The sequence below is a fragment of the Pagrus pagrus genome (genome assembly GCF_965226575.1).
Source record: "Pagrus pagrus genome assembly, chromosome: 18".
Taxonomy (NCBI): domain Eukaryota; kingdom Metazoa; phylum Chordata; class Actinopteri; order Spariformes; family Sparidae; genus Pagrus; species Pagrus pagrus.
In genome coordinates this window covers 7,333,715-7,349,728 of record NC_140202.1, presented here as the reverse complement: position 1 = coordinate 7,349,728, position 16,014 = coordinate 7,333,715, and positions in this window count along the sequence as shown.

Here is a 16,014-nt window from a genome sequence, read left to right as displayed (position 1 = left end):
CCCTCAAAACGCCCCGTGGATGTATTATTTTTAAAAAAATATTGCTTTTAATAAAAATTCTACATATTCAACCTTTAAGTTACCTCTCTCTGTGAAACAGGCTAGAGTTACCCCTCTTTCTCTGGTTTGAGTTACCTCCCTTTGTGAAACGGAAAACTCAGAGTTTCCCTCATTTCAGGGTTAACAGACTCAGAGTTTTCACTAAACCTGCTTTGTGAAACGGACCCCTGGTCTACGATCTGAGAAAGGTTTGAAAAAAGCATCCCCCCACACACACACCCCTCCCCTCTGTGCTCCTTAACCCCTCCCCTCCGAGCTTGTATCGCTCTCCTCTCAGAGTCCCGCGACACACCCCCTCCGGCTACAAGCTTTTTTTTTTTTTTCTCATCAACGAACTTTATACCTCCCGCAACAAGCTTTTTTTATTTTTTTTCTCTTCAACGAACTTTATACCTCCCGCAACAAGCACCAAGAGCAACAAACCGGCAGAAACCAAATACAGCCCAGCTTTGAATGCGGAGTAACGATGTCGGATTCACAGATAAAGTTATTACAATGCACGTTGAAACTCACGTAAATCTTGTAAGTCATTACAATGTCCACAGCTAAGCTCCACAGCCAAGCTAGCGTAACGTCATTAGCATGCTACAGCTACGTTTCCTTACAGCTACGTAATAAGTTAGAACAGCTAAGTTAGCCACTTCTAAAAGTTATTGAGGGCCAAGAGACTAACAGATGCTGCCGTCAGCTTTCATCACAACGATCGCTTCCACATTGTGGCTGAAAAACAAACCTGTGTGTGTCCCAGCTGCTGTTCGGTGCTACTCAGACTTGTTGTTAGCTTACAATGCTAGCATAGAGGCTAACGTCTCCGTCGAACAAGTAAACAAGTGTTGACAACACTGCAGAGACACCGTCTAATAACACAGAAACAAACTAACGGCAGCTTTCACAGTCATCAGCAGCATCGGCATGAAAGTTATCTGTGTCACAACATCCACAATAGAGACGAAGGTTACCTGCTCAACAGAAACGCCGCTGTATCAGCACCGGGTCCATATCTTCACGGACCTTTCGCCACCGTTCAAACGATGACCCGATGTTTATTCGGTTTGAGCCCTCTTTGTTTCACATCTCCGCTTTGTGTCTTTTCAGTGACAGACTTTCTTTCTTTGACCCTTTGTCGGTGGGGCAAGCAGAGGCAGCTGAACTGCTCAGAGCAAAACAAACCTCTCGTCCGCTTGTAGTTTCAAATGCGGAAGTGGGTCGGGACCAGACGTGAGCAGGAGCAGGAGAGTGAGCGAGGATTGGATCGGAAAATTGATCCAATAGGAGCCATCCGGGCCGGATGGTTCCTATTGGTCCATTTCTTTTCAGTTTTACAGACACTAGAGAGAATGGATTTTTTTGGTTCCTTTTACTCTCCACATTGTGTGGGTGGTACTATTGGGTCATAACCACCATCTAAATGATGTTAATAATAATAACAAATCTTTCAAATCGTAGACCATAGCTTTAAATTAGCTTGTTGGCAAAAGATTGTAAATGACTTGTAATGAACTTTCCAAGTTGATACTTTTGTGCCAAAAGATGAATGTTTTTGTTAAGCAGCTGTGTAATGGGGAGGATGATGTACAGGCTGCTCCTGAGGGCGGTGACGTCCACTTTGCATCATTTGATTCACTCAGTTGGGCTTCATTTTGTGATTATGACCGCCTGGTGTCCTCAGTCACAGAAATGAAACATTCATTTTTTTTTTTTCCATGTCTTGTTATTTTGCCCACATTGTGTTTGTATAATAGAAATATTCCTCATACACGCTTGCTGTGCAAATTTACAGTAGTTTGCCCACATGCAATTTGCTCTAATTTAAATTCTATTAATTTCCTTTGTTGTAGCCCTTTTTATTTTACTGTTGCAATAACTCAATCACCCCACAGGGAACATTAAAATTTAATTTGTTGGTTTTCATTCATTTATGCTGCCTCTTCACATATTCACATAGTTGTACAGCAGCAGATAAAGCTACAGGGAACCCGAGCACTTGTGTGGGTATTAGTTGTGCTTCACAGGAGCAAACAGGAGTCTCCAAATATAGACTGTTGACATACGGATTAGCTTATATTTATAACTGAGCAAGAACATTGAACTGAGTCTTATTATTGAGTTGTACTAAGTTTTGTTTTACGTGATGCAATACCAGTATAGCACAAAAAAATTGGATATTTGTTTTGTATTCAACTCGTATCAGCCAGGACACCAAAGAGAACCACATTGCATGCCTGCAGTCCAACAGATACTACAAGACAACATCATCCCAGCCACAGCCTGTTGACCCTGCTGCTGTCTGGCAAGGGATAGTATAGTATAAGAAAAGTATCTGCTGCCATACCAGCAGACTACAGAGCATCTTCTTCCCATCGGGCTGAGGGACTCCTCGACTCCTGAATCCTCAACACCATCTGAAATAATTCAACCCAATTGCCAGAGTAATTCAAGCTGTACGCTTCTTTAATTTGCAACCAATGCTGTACTTATGCTCTGGTTAGGTTTTGGCACAAAAAACACTTGGTTGTGGTTTGGCTCAAAATGCCCCTTTGGTTTCCACAAATAAGGCTGTAAATATCCAGAGGTCTCCTTCAAAACATCTACTTCTGTCACCACAAACACGGCTGGAGATTGCCTGACTTCCTGTGAAAAATATCCAGTTTTGGTTTCACACGGCTGAAAAATGTAAAGAGGTCTCCTTAAAAACACCTGTTTTTGTTGCCCACAAATTAGTGTTTTGAAGCTAGTTTTAGCATGAAAAGATGTGAAATGTGGCTGTCATTGAAAGAAAATAAACCATAGAATTCCTCTAAGCTGCAAGGTAATACTGTCTTTAGTGGCAGGCAACAGGAGCTGGCTTTACAGTCTGATGTACCAGGGGTTGTTCACTCCGAAAACCGTGTGAGCAGCTCGCTTTAGTGAAGGTGAGGTTCCTCTTTCCTGTGTGCATAATGAAACCAGACAGCAGCACTAATGTGAGTGCGACAGTTACTGCAGTTACATTAAAGCAGAACTCTTTAAGAGTTTCTAAATGTTTGAGGGAGCGAGGTAAAATCCAATACAGCTACCTATTTCATGGCGTGCGTGCCTCGTTTGAGCCCATCTCAAGATGTTAATTTGCTGAGCAACTCAGGAACAATCAGTTTTGACACTGGCAGCCCTGGTAACAGCACATACCTTATTAAACAAGGCATTTCTTTTAACTCAGGAATAAAAGGTCTGTTTAGAAAGCAGTGAAATATGCTCCGTGTGCAAGTATTTTTACAGGACTGGTTGAGAATAGAAATCATATCATCAATCATCAGTCTATGATGATCATAGAATCATCATAGAAATCATGCTATACAATTGAAGTACTAATCACAAATGTTAACTGCCAATGTTACATCCTTTCTTTCTTGTCTCTCACACTCCAAGAGAAGACTGATGAGCATGCCTTCAAAGGATGTGGTCCTACAGCTAGCAGGATGGCAGTGTTTTCAGAAATGAACTTAAGGACCTACTGCAGGCAATTTGCCTCCTGTCTGGCCCAATTTATGAGCTACTTTTGAACTTTATTCAGCAGGTGAAGCTGAACCTGAAGGGGCAAGCTGAGGCCCAAAATGGCCTGGGTGCAAGCTTAGAAAGTTCAACCTGCCTCCAGTCCGTTAACCGCACATCAGCCACTGTCTGGTTTGGATTGGCCACCAAACAGGACAGGAGCAGACTACAACAGATAGTCAAAACTACAGATGAGCGACTGAATGAGTTCTGAGCTCTTTAAACTCATCACATCACGACATCATAGTTTATTCATTCTGGAAATAGGTAATATAACAGACGTGCTGACCATCACTGCTGCTTTAATCATAGCACACTTAAATGGACCTGCTCTGAGCCATTAAAGGGTAACTCCACACAGGTTAAACATTAAAGTGTGTATAAGGGTATTAGGGAGTACTACTGCATACTGTATGTAAAAAAAAAAGTATAAAGCCTTGTGTAAAATTGGGGGCATTACCCTTTAAATGTCAGGAAAAACAACATATATGCAGTTTTTTCTTCATTTTCATACCGTACCAACATCAGTGCTGCTAGTTTAAACCTAATATACAGTCCGGTAAAAGGGAGACTACTCACTTAGATAATATTGCAAGTCCTGAGCCGCCACTGAAGTGTTGTGTAATGAGACTGAATCATTCATTAGGCAGATCATGCTGAGCCATCATTTATTTACACGTTTCCAAAATTATTTCATTTGCAATCTGCCACATCCTGTTCAGCCCTGTTTTCAACTGATTTTTCCAAATTTTCTCAACAACAGTCGGAAGTGAAATCCAGCCATTGTGGGCATCCTGCTAATATTAATGAGTCACATGCTCATTTGATAAAAAACAGTGAAAATCTCCGTTAAGAAAGACTTCTCATGCCCTGCCGTGTCCTGTATTTACTGTCTTTCGCAGCGCTGGAGAGGCGGACAGGCTCACCATTGTGGCCATCATCACATTTAAGGACTACAGCGTTACGGCCATAGAAACCATATGCTGTTGTCGGATGATTTAAATCTCCCACTGTTCCCTTTTCCCCTACCTCTCTATCTTTTCCTCTCTCTTTGCTTCTCTCTATCCTTCAGCCTCATGAATACTGAGTAGCACATCAAATATTCATAGCAGCACACGCAACACACACTCATACACACACACACACACACACACACACACGCTCGCTTTCGCCCCCTCTGTCTTATGCACTTGAACGCACCCATACACACATATACGTACAACGATGCACTCATTCACATGCTGTGAGAGAAAAAACCAGCTCAAACCAAGCGGCCATGAAAGTTTAATACACCGGGTGTCCACTAGATTCACAAACAGTCACACACAAACACAGACACATACACACACAGGGCCACGAGTGTGCACGCACACAGACACACAGCATCTCTTTCTCTTTCTCTCAAAGCCATTAAAGTTTAATCTACAGGATGTCAAGCGGATTTATTTTATTGAGCTGTTTGTAGCACCTGTATTTTTACACTCCTTAAATATTTAAAACATTTTTATACTGTAGGATACAGCCCACGTCATCATCATCATGAGCCCACTGAAGTTGCAGGGCAGCCATCAGCACTTAGATGGATTCACATCCATCAAATGGTAAAGAAAGTCATATGGGTCTGTATCCTGGTGTTCCCTCAGGCACAAAGCTGTGCTGCTGCACACACAGTTAACCTTTGCTCAAAGAGTCTTCTGTGCTGCTTCTGAGGCCTGTGACTGGCCCATATATATCCAGTATTAGTGAACACAAGTATAAATAAACAGATCTCACCAACGTGTTATTTGAAAGTTACTGCAGTTTGTGGTGCAGTAAGTGATAAAGCCTTTTTTAACCATTTTTTATACTTTCTTTACTTTTGCAAAATGATAAATAAGGACGTTAACAAATGACTTCAAACGAACAGTTTAACATTTTTGGAAAATACATGTATTTTCTTTACAAGAACAAGATGAGAGAACAGACATTTCCAGTGCTGTGGAGTCAGTACATTGTTAGCCTAGCTTAGCATTAAGACTGGAAGCGGGGTGAACAGCGAGTGAGTCTTTGTCTGTTACGTACAAACGAAAACAATTCTTACATCCATCTACTTCTGTGCAGCGTTATCAACTACAGAGCAGGTTGCCAGATACAGTGAGTGAGCACAGGACACAGAGTCCCAGCCACAATTTGGTATTGTTCCAAAACATTTATTTGGCACATTATTCCCTCTAAAGTGATACATTGACAGTTATAAATGTTGGCTTGTGTATAAATTAGATAAGATGCAGTGTGTCTATTAGTGAGCTTTAGGGGTGAGGATGAACATATTTTAGATCTTCAGCTATCTAGAATATAGACCTAGGCTTTTTACACCTGCTTCCAGGTCCATACCTGAAACACAGACATCAATCTTCTCACCTCAATCTTGGAAGGAAAGCATATAAAAAATATTTTCCTTTAATTCCTTTTCACACTACCATGCAGTCACTCACCGCCTCCAGTCATTTCAATGAGGGAAGGGCAGCAGAGGGGAAGTGGTTCTGACTGCGGCCATAGGATTAAGAAGCAGTTGGTGCCCACATGAATACCACAGATTTTGCTCTTTGGACATCAGGTATCATGGGTCAGAAGCAAACATGGAGTAGTGATAATGTTGTCATCTGAGTACCTGGAGCTCTACAACACAGCGCTAACCTCGTATAAGGGTAACCAGATGATAAACTGGGCTTGGAAACATTTCCACCAAACTAGAGATCACTGGTAAATTGTCCAAAAATTTAAAAATCATTTACTTCTAAGCGTTGTATCGTAGGCAACTGGACATGTTTCAGTTTCTTGAAGACGTCTCACCTCTCATCCAATATGCTTCTTCAGTTCTAACTAACTGGAGGAGAGTTCAAACCATCTGTCTTCTCTGGACAGGTTGTTTACATCGTTGTCCTCAAAGGAATGATTTTTCTCCTTCAGATGTAGCTGGACAGCAGAGTCTGGACCTGAGAAGTTGGCCCTCCTGTGTTGTGCCATTCCTTTATGGAGAGGTTGTTCTCCCCAATGTACAAATCTGTGCAGTCCTGGCTGCATTGAACAACATAAACTACATTACTCTGTTGGGTGTTTTGTCCTTAAGGTTTGGACAAGTTTCGGCCTTGCTAGCACTACTAGCTACCAAAAGCTGCATCTTAGCTTCTCAGTGTAGCTGCTCTTAGCTACCCTGATCTCCTCTGTCTGTGAGTTTCTGGCCTGCTTGTACAGGGCCTAGTCCCCACTGCTGTAGGCCTCCTCCTTGGCCTGACACAGTTGCCTGAGTTTAGGTGTAAACCAGCGTTTACTGTTGTTGTATGTGCAGAAGGTCTCACAAAACCTGATGTAAGATGTCACAGTGTCAGTGAGATCATTTAGGTCTGAGGCTGCAGCTCCAAAAACACTCCAATCAGTGCAAAGCAAGCCTTTAACTCATCCGGCCAGTTTAGACTCATCCATCCATTTCCTCACAGTCCTCACTACAGACGCAGATGTTTTTCATTTCTACCTGTAGGTCGGAATGAGATGGAGCAGACAGTGATCAGAGTCCTAAAGCTGTAGGGGGAACAGAGTCCTTTAAAACTATAGCGATGGTCCAATGTGTTGCTGTCCCTGGTGGGATACTTTGTATGCTGTTTATATTTTGGTAGTTTGTGGGTGAGATTTGCTCTGTTGGGAAAAGAAGAATCCCCAAGAATGATTTGGGGTTTTTTTTTCTCCACGTCTGTTATCTGGTTAGCCAGGTGTTGTAATGCCTCCATTTCACAGGCTTGAGGTGGGATGTAAACACCGACCAGAACAAACGAGGAGAACTCCCTCAGAGAATAAAACGGTTTACAGTTTATGGAAAGAGTCTCCAAGTGAGAGCTGCGTGAAACACTGTCACAATCTGTACACCACCCCTAATTTATGTAGAAGCAGGTACCGCCTGCCCCTGTTTTCTCCGTGATGGTCCGCTCAGAAAAGCTGGAGTCCCGGACAGCTCACTACAACTGCCGGGATTCCAGCTTTTCCTGAGCTGTTCACTGAGCCAGGTGTCAGTGAAACACAGGGCGGCAGATCTGTGAAAGTCAGGGTTTTTTGAGGTGAGAAGCAGCATGTCATCTATCTTATTTGCCAGGGAGTGGACATTCGCCAGGTATATTGACGGGAGCACAGTGTGTAATCCCCGCTGCCTTAGCTTGACGAGCACTCCTGCTCGTTTCCTCCGTCTGCCTCTCCGGCAAATCCCACAGAGAGCTGCTGCACCTCCAACGAGAATCTCCGTAAAACTTTCCGCTTCAGTGAAAACTGCTGAAAAAGTTTAAGCCGAGGACTGTCCAATGTTTAAAAGGTCCTCTCTGGTAAATGCGACCAGACAGGGGTTGCAGAGAACTGAACAAATAAACAAAAACACGAAAAGTACTAGAGAGCTAATGGAAGATGATTTATATCATGCGGTGGTGTAAAAAACAGCTATAATACTAAGGAGGGTGAAAAGTTGGAAAGTTGACTATTTCTGCTTTAAATAAAAGGTCAGAATTACTGTGTACAAAACAAACATGAAGTATAAGAAGAAAAAAGCAGGAAAACGTGAGCTCTGAATTGAATACGGGGATTCTTATGAATCATCACCATTTGACGTCATCACTGAAAGGTGTAGCATTGTATAATTGTAATCGATTAAAGCAAAGCAATGCATTGTGGGTGTTGTCATGGCACGATTATGTTGCAGATAAAGAATTATGCATGCTATGGACACTCTATCTACTGTTCTATTGTGGACATGTTTAAAGCACTATCTACTAACACTACTTCCCCCATCCTGAAGTGCCCTTGACAAAAACACAGGGTCTTTACTGTTACCTGCGGTGCTGGGTTTTTTTGCCATTGTTGACCTTTCAACTTCTCTCAGGAGGGAGGTGAGCGCACATTTTTCCTTTGTGGAATTGAGAGTATCACTTAAGAAGAGGCAGGTTTCAGTGAGCCGCTGGTTTTAAGTGGAAGAACACAAAGGCTGTAAATGCAGGATCAAAGTGGAGGAGGAAGTCTTTTTGAAAAGGAGAGGGGAAAAAAGTGGGACAGAGAGAGGGCAAGGCAATCAAGGCGAGAGACAGGGGAAGGACGAGGCAAAGAGAGGGAAATTAAATTAAGTGGACACGGTGAGATTGTTACAGTGGATTCAGAACAGTCTTTGCTTTAATTAACACATCACAAACACAGCTCGGGAAGTTTCGGCCCTTTCGTCAAAATGATATACTTTGTTACCACAGACACAGTAGGACATTGTCCCGGGGTCTAGTTAAAAACAACTGGTTTAGTAGCTGCAAACACAGCTGGAGATGTCCTGACTTCCTGTCTAAATGATCAGGTTTTATTAAGCATAAACAAGGCGTCATACAAAAGTTGAAATGCAGTCTTGAACTGTGGTCGCTGGCTCGGCAGCCTTCTCGCCTGTAACCCCACCACCATCACCTCCACCTCCAAATATTAAAGTCAGGTCATTAACATGTAATGTGAACATGATATGACATGGAGCTTTTGTATATGTATGTAAAGCTTAGCTGCTGGCTCTGGGCTTTACCCTTATACGTATACAGCAATCTTCTCTTGCCTCACATAAATTGACTACAGCTGGAAACACTGTTAATCCCACGGCGCTTTCTTATGTGTTGTTTGTGTCAGTCATAGAACAGTTTGGAAAGCAAGAAAAGTGAATCCAGAGCTGTAAACAGAGCGAAGTGAAGTGAAGTGCAGAGGAAAGACAAGAAGTAAAGGATGCACTCAAAAGTGGGTATCATTATCTTGACTGAATGGCTACGGTGAAACAGAATAATGATAATGCTGGCAGCCTTCGCACCAAAGTTGCGAGAAGAACAAACAGAACGACAGCTCTGAGCTCTAAAAGTACCACATAAGAACACGATATTTTGGAAAAAGCTGCCTTGGAAATGACTCACCAGCCTCCTGCTACCACCAGATAATTCCAGCTGGTTCGGTACCTTGGACAGCTCTTGTGGAGCTGAACGCAGCAGCAGGATCAGGACCTCAGTGAACCCTTCAACACATCCTGAGAGGGACCAGTTCAATAAATGTTCTCATGTTAAAGCAACATTATGGAACAATTTTACCTTAAAATAAGAGATTCAAAATCATTTTGATGGTACACTGACTTGTAATAGGAAGACTGGTACCTGTCATTCTCACTGTGCAACCCAAATATTTCTTCCTGCACGATGTAACTTGGCTGAGAAGGTATGATCTCCCGAGAGAAGCACGTTAATTTAGAGAGTTTTCAATCTGATGTCCACCAGCTGCTTTGCCTCAACTCTCTGTGATTTACTGAGTGAAAAGGGAACTACTGTGCACACATCCTGGAAAAAATATTCACAAGATAAAAAAAAAATAAAATATATATATATATATATATATATATATATATCACTGCAGGGCACAAAGGAGAAATGTCTGCACACTTTTAGGTCCAAATACATTTATAAAATCTCTTTTAAAGGCAGTGTTTCGATCTCCTGCTAAGCACAGCAGCTGTTAGCTAGTTAGCTCAGTTAGCCATGCAGCCAGCTGACTCTGGCCAGACCAAACTGAAAGCTTTGAGGGGTAGAAGCTGGAGCCAAAACAATCACTTTGACCCTTTCTAAAATTAGTCCAGAGGACAGGAAATTATGTTGTTGTTTTTTTTTTAGAATAAATACTTTTATACTGCACCTTTCTATAAAGCTCTGTAGATGTATTATTTTTCTCTACACAAAAATGCTTTCTAAAAATACTTTCTTTCACTATGACCTTTAAAAAGTATAGGTTTACATATTTAATAAACAATAATAGCACGCTTGTATGTACAGTAAACTGACAGAGATATTGGTCACTGCAATTATTCCGCTTGTTGTCTTGACACTACTTCAAGAATATACGTATTTCTCTCCAAAACACACACATGCTAATATTGAATTCTGTTTGCAACTAGATAAACAATTACCCAACTGTCCAGTTCTGCTGTCTACTGCACCCACGAGCGCTTCACAAAATACTCCCACCCAGTGTAGAACTTGGAAGCAGCAACGAGACCTTTGCTGGGACCAATTTGGGCTCACTGCTGAGTGTTGAGCTATTTCAGGCTGTCCTCGGTCATCCTATTTTAAAAAGTGTTTTCCGCTCATCAGCCAGCTTGGATGAGACACACAGACGGACACAGACACACAGTAGCCGTGGGGAGGAGTGCAGGTAGACAGTGTTTGATAGTCTCCCTGCCTCTCTCCTCTCTTCTCCCCCTCCCCCAGTCTGCCCTTGTCTCTCCCTTTTTCCCTCCCATTAGTGTCACTGCCTCTTTCTTCCTCTGTCTCACATTTCCTGTCCTCCACTTAGCAAAGCAAGGAGCGACAACTGCACTACCTTGACATTCCCTCAGGGACCCTGTTGGAAAATAAGACCTGATGTTGGCCTGGTGCTGCTACAAACTTTCTGCTCATACTGATCAGTTGGTTGTAATCATGATATTAAAATATAGAAAAAGCTCAAAATAGAATCCTGTCTTTTCCTGTTGTCTATGAGAAAAATCAGTAACTAATACACAAAACATGCTTCAGCATTCCAACCAAGTGAAGCAGTTGATTTCCCCTGTGGCATATTGAGTCTCTGACCTTCCCTGCCTTGGAAACACTGCGAAAATTGCATAATATTCCAAAAAGTCAATGACACATCGGTGCCCTGTTATTAATTCTTAAAGATGCCATAAAAAAGCAGCCATTGGACATGCCTATATCAAATTAATGTGCTATCCTGAGGGGTTGTTGGAAGCACCAGGGGCCACTTCTGAATAAATTGAACTACAGCCAAACATATAAAGACTGGCCTTGGACATGCCTGATTAGAATTAGTTTAACATCCACATCCCAGAAGCAAACAGAAGGTGCACATGGGACCTGAATGACTGTAGTTAGTGACCATTAAATTAACATGCCGGGGTCATACGGGTTTGTCCTGCAACATGCCCGAATAAAACTGATGAAATATCCAATGGGGTCATTCTGAAGAGGCCTGGGGTCCTTAGGACCAGGGACATGCCTGCATATTATACCCATAGGGAGGGTCATTGTGGGGGTCTTACTGTGCAGAGGCTGTCCCGAGCTGCCTATGGTTATGATTAATGTAACATCCCTTATATAGGGCCCACAGTGGAGCCAGGGCAGAGAAAGAGAGGGAGAGGCATAGAAAATGTCTCCGCATCCTCATTTCTTCTCTCCTTTTCTCTGTTAAATGGCCAATGGTCTGCTCTCAGGGGTGCTCCAGGTGCAGAGATCAGCGTTTTAATATCAGTCAAGTTCTGACTATTAAAATTGATTAAAGTTATCACTGTAATCTATCATTGATGAATCCCCTCAACTTGCTACCCTCATTTGCAAGTTGAGAGGCTTCAGTTGGACAGGCAGGGAAGGAGAGGAGGAGGAGGAGGAGGAGGAGGAGAGTCACACAAAGACGTGACATGAACGGAGAGGATGAGAGACAGAACTGTGTGAATTTGCTGCAATTGAGGTTATTTTTGCATAATTGAAAAAGCCCAGTCATAAGAATGAAATGTCGCCATGTTACGTTTCTGCAATCTGAAGATATCTCAAGATGTTTATGTCTCACAGCACGATGTGATATCACCGTGTTTATGTTCCTGGAAAACAGCAATAAATGTTGCTCCAGGATCGTCACTGCAACTGAGCAGATCCTTTTTATGGTAATGTCACAACTTTGTGAAAAAGAGCAGAAAAAAGGTTATCCTTTCTCACACATGTTTAACAGTGTGGAAGTATAATTTAACACCAACGGGGATGATGGTGGTGTTAAAGCTGGGTGAGACAGCTGCCAAGTCAAAGACCTCTGTTCAACTTCTCCACGTTTGTGGCGATAGAACAAGTAAGCCAGAAACATTTTGTGATTTCATTTCAAACTGATTTTTGAAAAATTCTTTCATTTTATGTGTCTATTAAAACATGTTTACATGTGTTTAATCTTCATTTTTTTGTGTGTGCTTTTCTGTACATTTACGTGTTTCTGTGTACTTGTACATGTGTGTATGGGTTTTTGACTCAACCATTTTAAAAAGGTATTAGCATGATTCCTCTTGAGGCCCAATTTCAGTTCAAATAAATCAGCTGACTTGGTGTGTAAAGCATTTTATACTGAATGCAAACATGGTAATATGCAGACCGGACATCTGAACAGCAGGCTTCAGACTGTGTTGGGTGTAGGACTGCTGACACACAGCTTAAATGTCTGTCATTAAAACTGGCATATTGTACCACACTGCGGTACCTTAGTGGACACACAAACCTGAGCTGATTTGTTTAAAAAATAAGTTAATTCCACATCAGTCATATTTCTGATATTTCTCAGACTCTAAAGTGCGATTCCTTAAAGGTCCTATTTGTAAAAAAAAAAAAAAAAAAAAAAATTCAGTCTCACAGGAAGGAAGAAATGCCACTGACATACAGAAATACTGGGACTCTCACTGCAATCCATTGCAAGTCAGAAGTTGAAGTTGGGAGCTGTGTTCCCTACTGTACTTCCTGCCCACTGGTTACCTTAGCTGAGTTTTCCTCTCTCACCTGATTTGAACACCTGCCGACCCAGCTGCTTCTCATCATCAATTAGTCTGTGTGTTTAGAGGCGCTAGTTCACACCCAAGTACTGTTACAATTAAAAAAGGGCAAGATTTATGTTATTACAGATAACCACTGTAATGCACTAGCTGCTCCACTTTCAGCTGCATGATAGCTCGCTGTCACACCGTCACGGCTTATTAAGACACTCCAATCGAACAAAGCCATCATTAATCATTAGTAACACCTGTACTTGTCATATCTGCTCTGAAAAACAACCTGGACAGCCTGAGAAAAAGAAGGAAACTATTCATAACCTGTAGAAGATATGTCTGCTGATGGATGATCTCTCAAACAATTAATTAGCAGAAATTTAAAAGCCTGTCCACAGTATGGATTTGTTGGCCACAGCCTCGGCTTCTTGCGTTCTGCTGTTAATTATAAGTTATACAAGACTGCCATCTTGTGGCAGCTTGTGAAATCCCCTTAAAGACACTACCAATACAGTCAGATGTGTGCATATCACCAATGATTCTTACTTATTGCTTTTCTGTGTCAAACACAGTTAAAAAAAAATATAGCTCACAGAGGACAGTAAACATGCTGATACTCTACAGACTGTGGTCCACTGGTTGTTGACAGCTGAATCTGGAAACATTATCTTTGTTTTGGTACATAATTTTGTTTGGACATATAAAGATGTGTACACAGCTTCCACCCCTCTCATCTGCTTTCACTCATAACCAGGCTTGGGGAGTAACAGAATACATGTAACAGGATTGTGTAATCAGGATACAAAAAAGGAAACTTTATTCCAGTTAGAGAAAAAAGATGTAGTTAGATTCCAGATACATTCAGTGGAAAAGGTGATTACTAACAGGATTACAATGTTTAAAATAGACTGATATACTAGTCTGTAACCACGCACATGAGCAAACATGACAACACTTAACGAGCCTCGCACAACATCACATGTCCTCTTATTACAATGAAATAAAAGTCCTCTTATTGATATTTATTTTCTCTTGTCTCTATTTGCATGTTGGGTATTGAGGCAATCCAAAAGTAACAAGAAGTAATCAAGTCACATTACTTTAATATTGCCATACTTGGATTATGTTAGTGAATACATTTTTTAACAGGTAATTAACAACTGTATAAGGATACATTTGTAAAGTTATCATCCCAACCCTGCTCATTACTGATGGCTATACATAATTAATAAGTAATTAAAGTTGGTTGTCAATGGTTGACACTGGCTGTCAATGAGTAACCTTTACCCTCTCATGATATTCATAATTTCTAAGCTACTGAGAATATTATGAAAGAATATTAAAAGAAACTGCTGCCCAGTATTTTGGTATATATTTCTGCTTTCAAGCCTAAACTGATTGATTTTCTTCTCTTCCTAACCTCTGGGTAAACACACAGCATAACAGCATCAGTAGCACAGAACTGGATAGATTACAACTGTGTTTTTCAATCCTGGTCCTCTGGGCCTTATGTTTTAGATGTTTCCCTGCTCCAACACACCTGATTTAAAAAAAGCAGCTTGATATCAAGCTGAAATCTGATAACAGCCCATTCATTTGAAACATGAGTGTTGGAGCAGGGAAATATGTAAAACATGCAGGGCAGGGGCAACAATGACCAGGAACACTGGGTTACAGCTCACTGGTTACCCTGTTGAAAAATGTAATAAGTAATTATTTTACTTACTTCATTCAAGTAATGTAACTAATTATTTGTATTACTTTTCTAACACATATTTTAAAGGGACACTATGTAGTTAAGAATTTCAAACTCAGATGTTTAATACAAACTTAATATAACTGTTTAAAACTGAAAAAACAAACTGTTCTCAGAGGAAAATAAGGTCTCCAGCGGACTGTTTGAAGCTAGAAAGGTGGCAGGGTCCGCCAAATATAAACAAAGTAAAATAATAAGAGATTGTGTTGTGTCGGTTATTTAGTCGTGAAAATGGAGAGTTTGTTTATTGAGGCATTAAAATCACTCAATGATGATGTTTCTCTTCTGATTAAAATGTCATTAAAAATTACATAGTGCACCTTTAAACCGGGAAAAAAAAGTTTTTAACTGGTTGTGAAACAGTGAAAATGTATTACTGATGTCTCTACATGACCTTCACCAGCAAGTGAGACCATACATGAGAAGTTTAGCTATTTCTGAATAGTTATTGCAGTTATTCTCAATGCCTGTCACTGGGTCAGATTCTGACTACAGGTTGTAAAAGCATGTATTATAGATTTTTTTATGGCAGGATGCTGAGGATGAATTAAGGAGTCTCACAGCCTACAAAAGGCTCAGCTGCTCAGTAGTCTGGTGGTACAGAGCAAAGTTTATCCTGCAAACAGCTGTGTTTAAAAAGAAAATTAGTACTTCTTTGTTACTAGTGTTGTGGGTCTGTGTGTGTGCGTTTTTGTGTTCTTGTTTTCCTCCAGTAACTCCTACATCCTGTTTCTCCTTCTTTTACTCCCGGTATTATTTACCTGTGTTACTCCCCTCATCCCCTGGCCTTACGATGCACATTCCAGCACTACAAAACAAAATAAAGTTCCTTAGAGCTGTTTAATAAAACATAAATATGTAGTCTACAAAATATAAGGCTAAATTACATCATGAAAAAACACATAAATGTCAGTTAAATCAGCCAATCAATGCACATTGATCAGACCATTCATGTCAATGGCAGGTGAGAAATCGAAGTTTGAGTGCACACTGCCCATGAACGCCTTGATGGTGTTACGCTCAAATTTGTCCTTACGGCTTTGTTGACCCATTTTGTGTGAAAATATGAAAAACACTGGCATTCTGC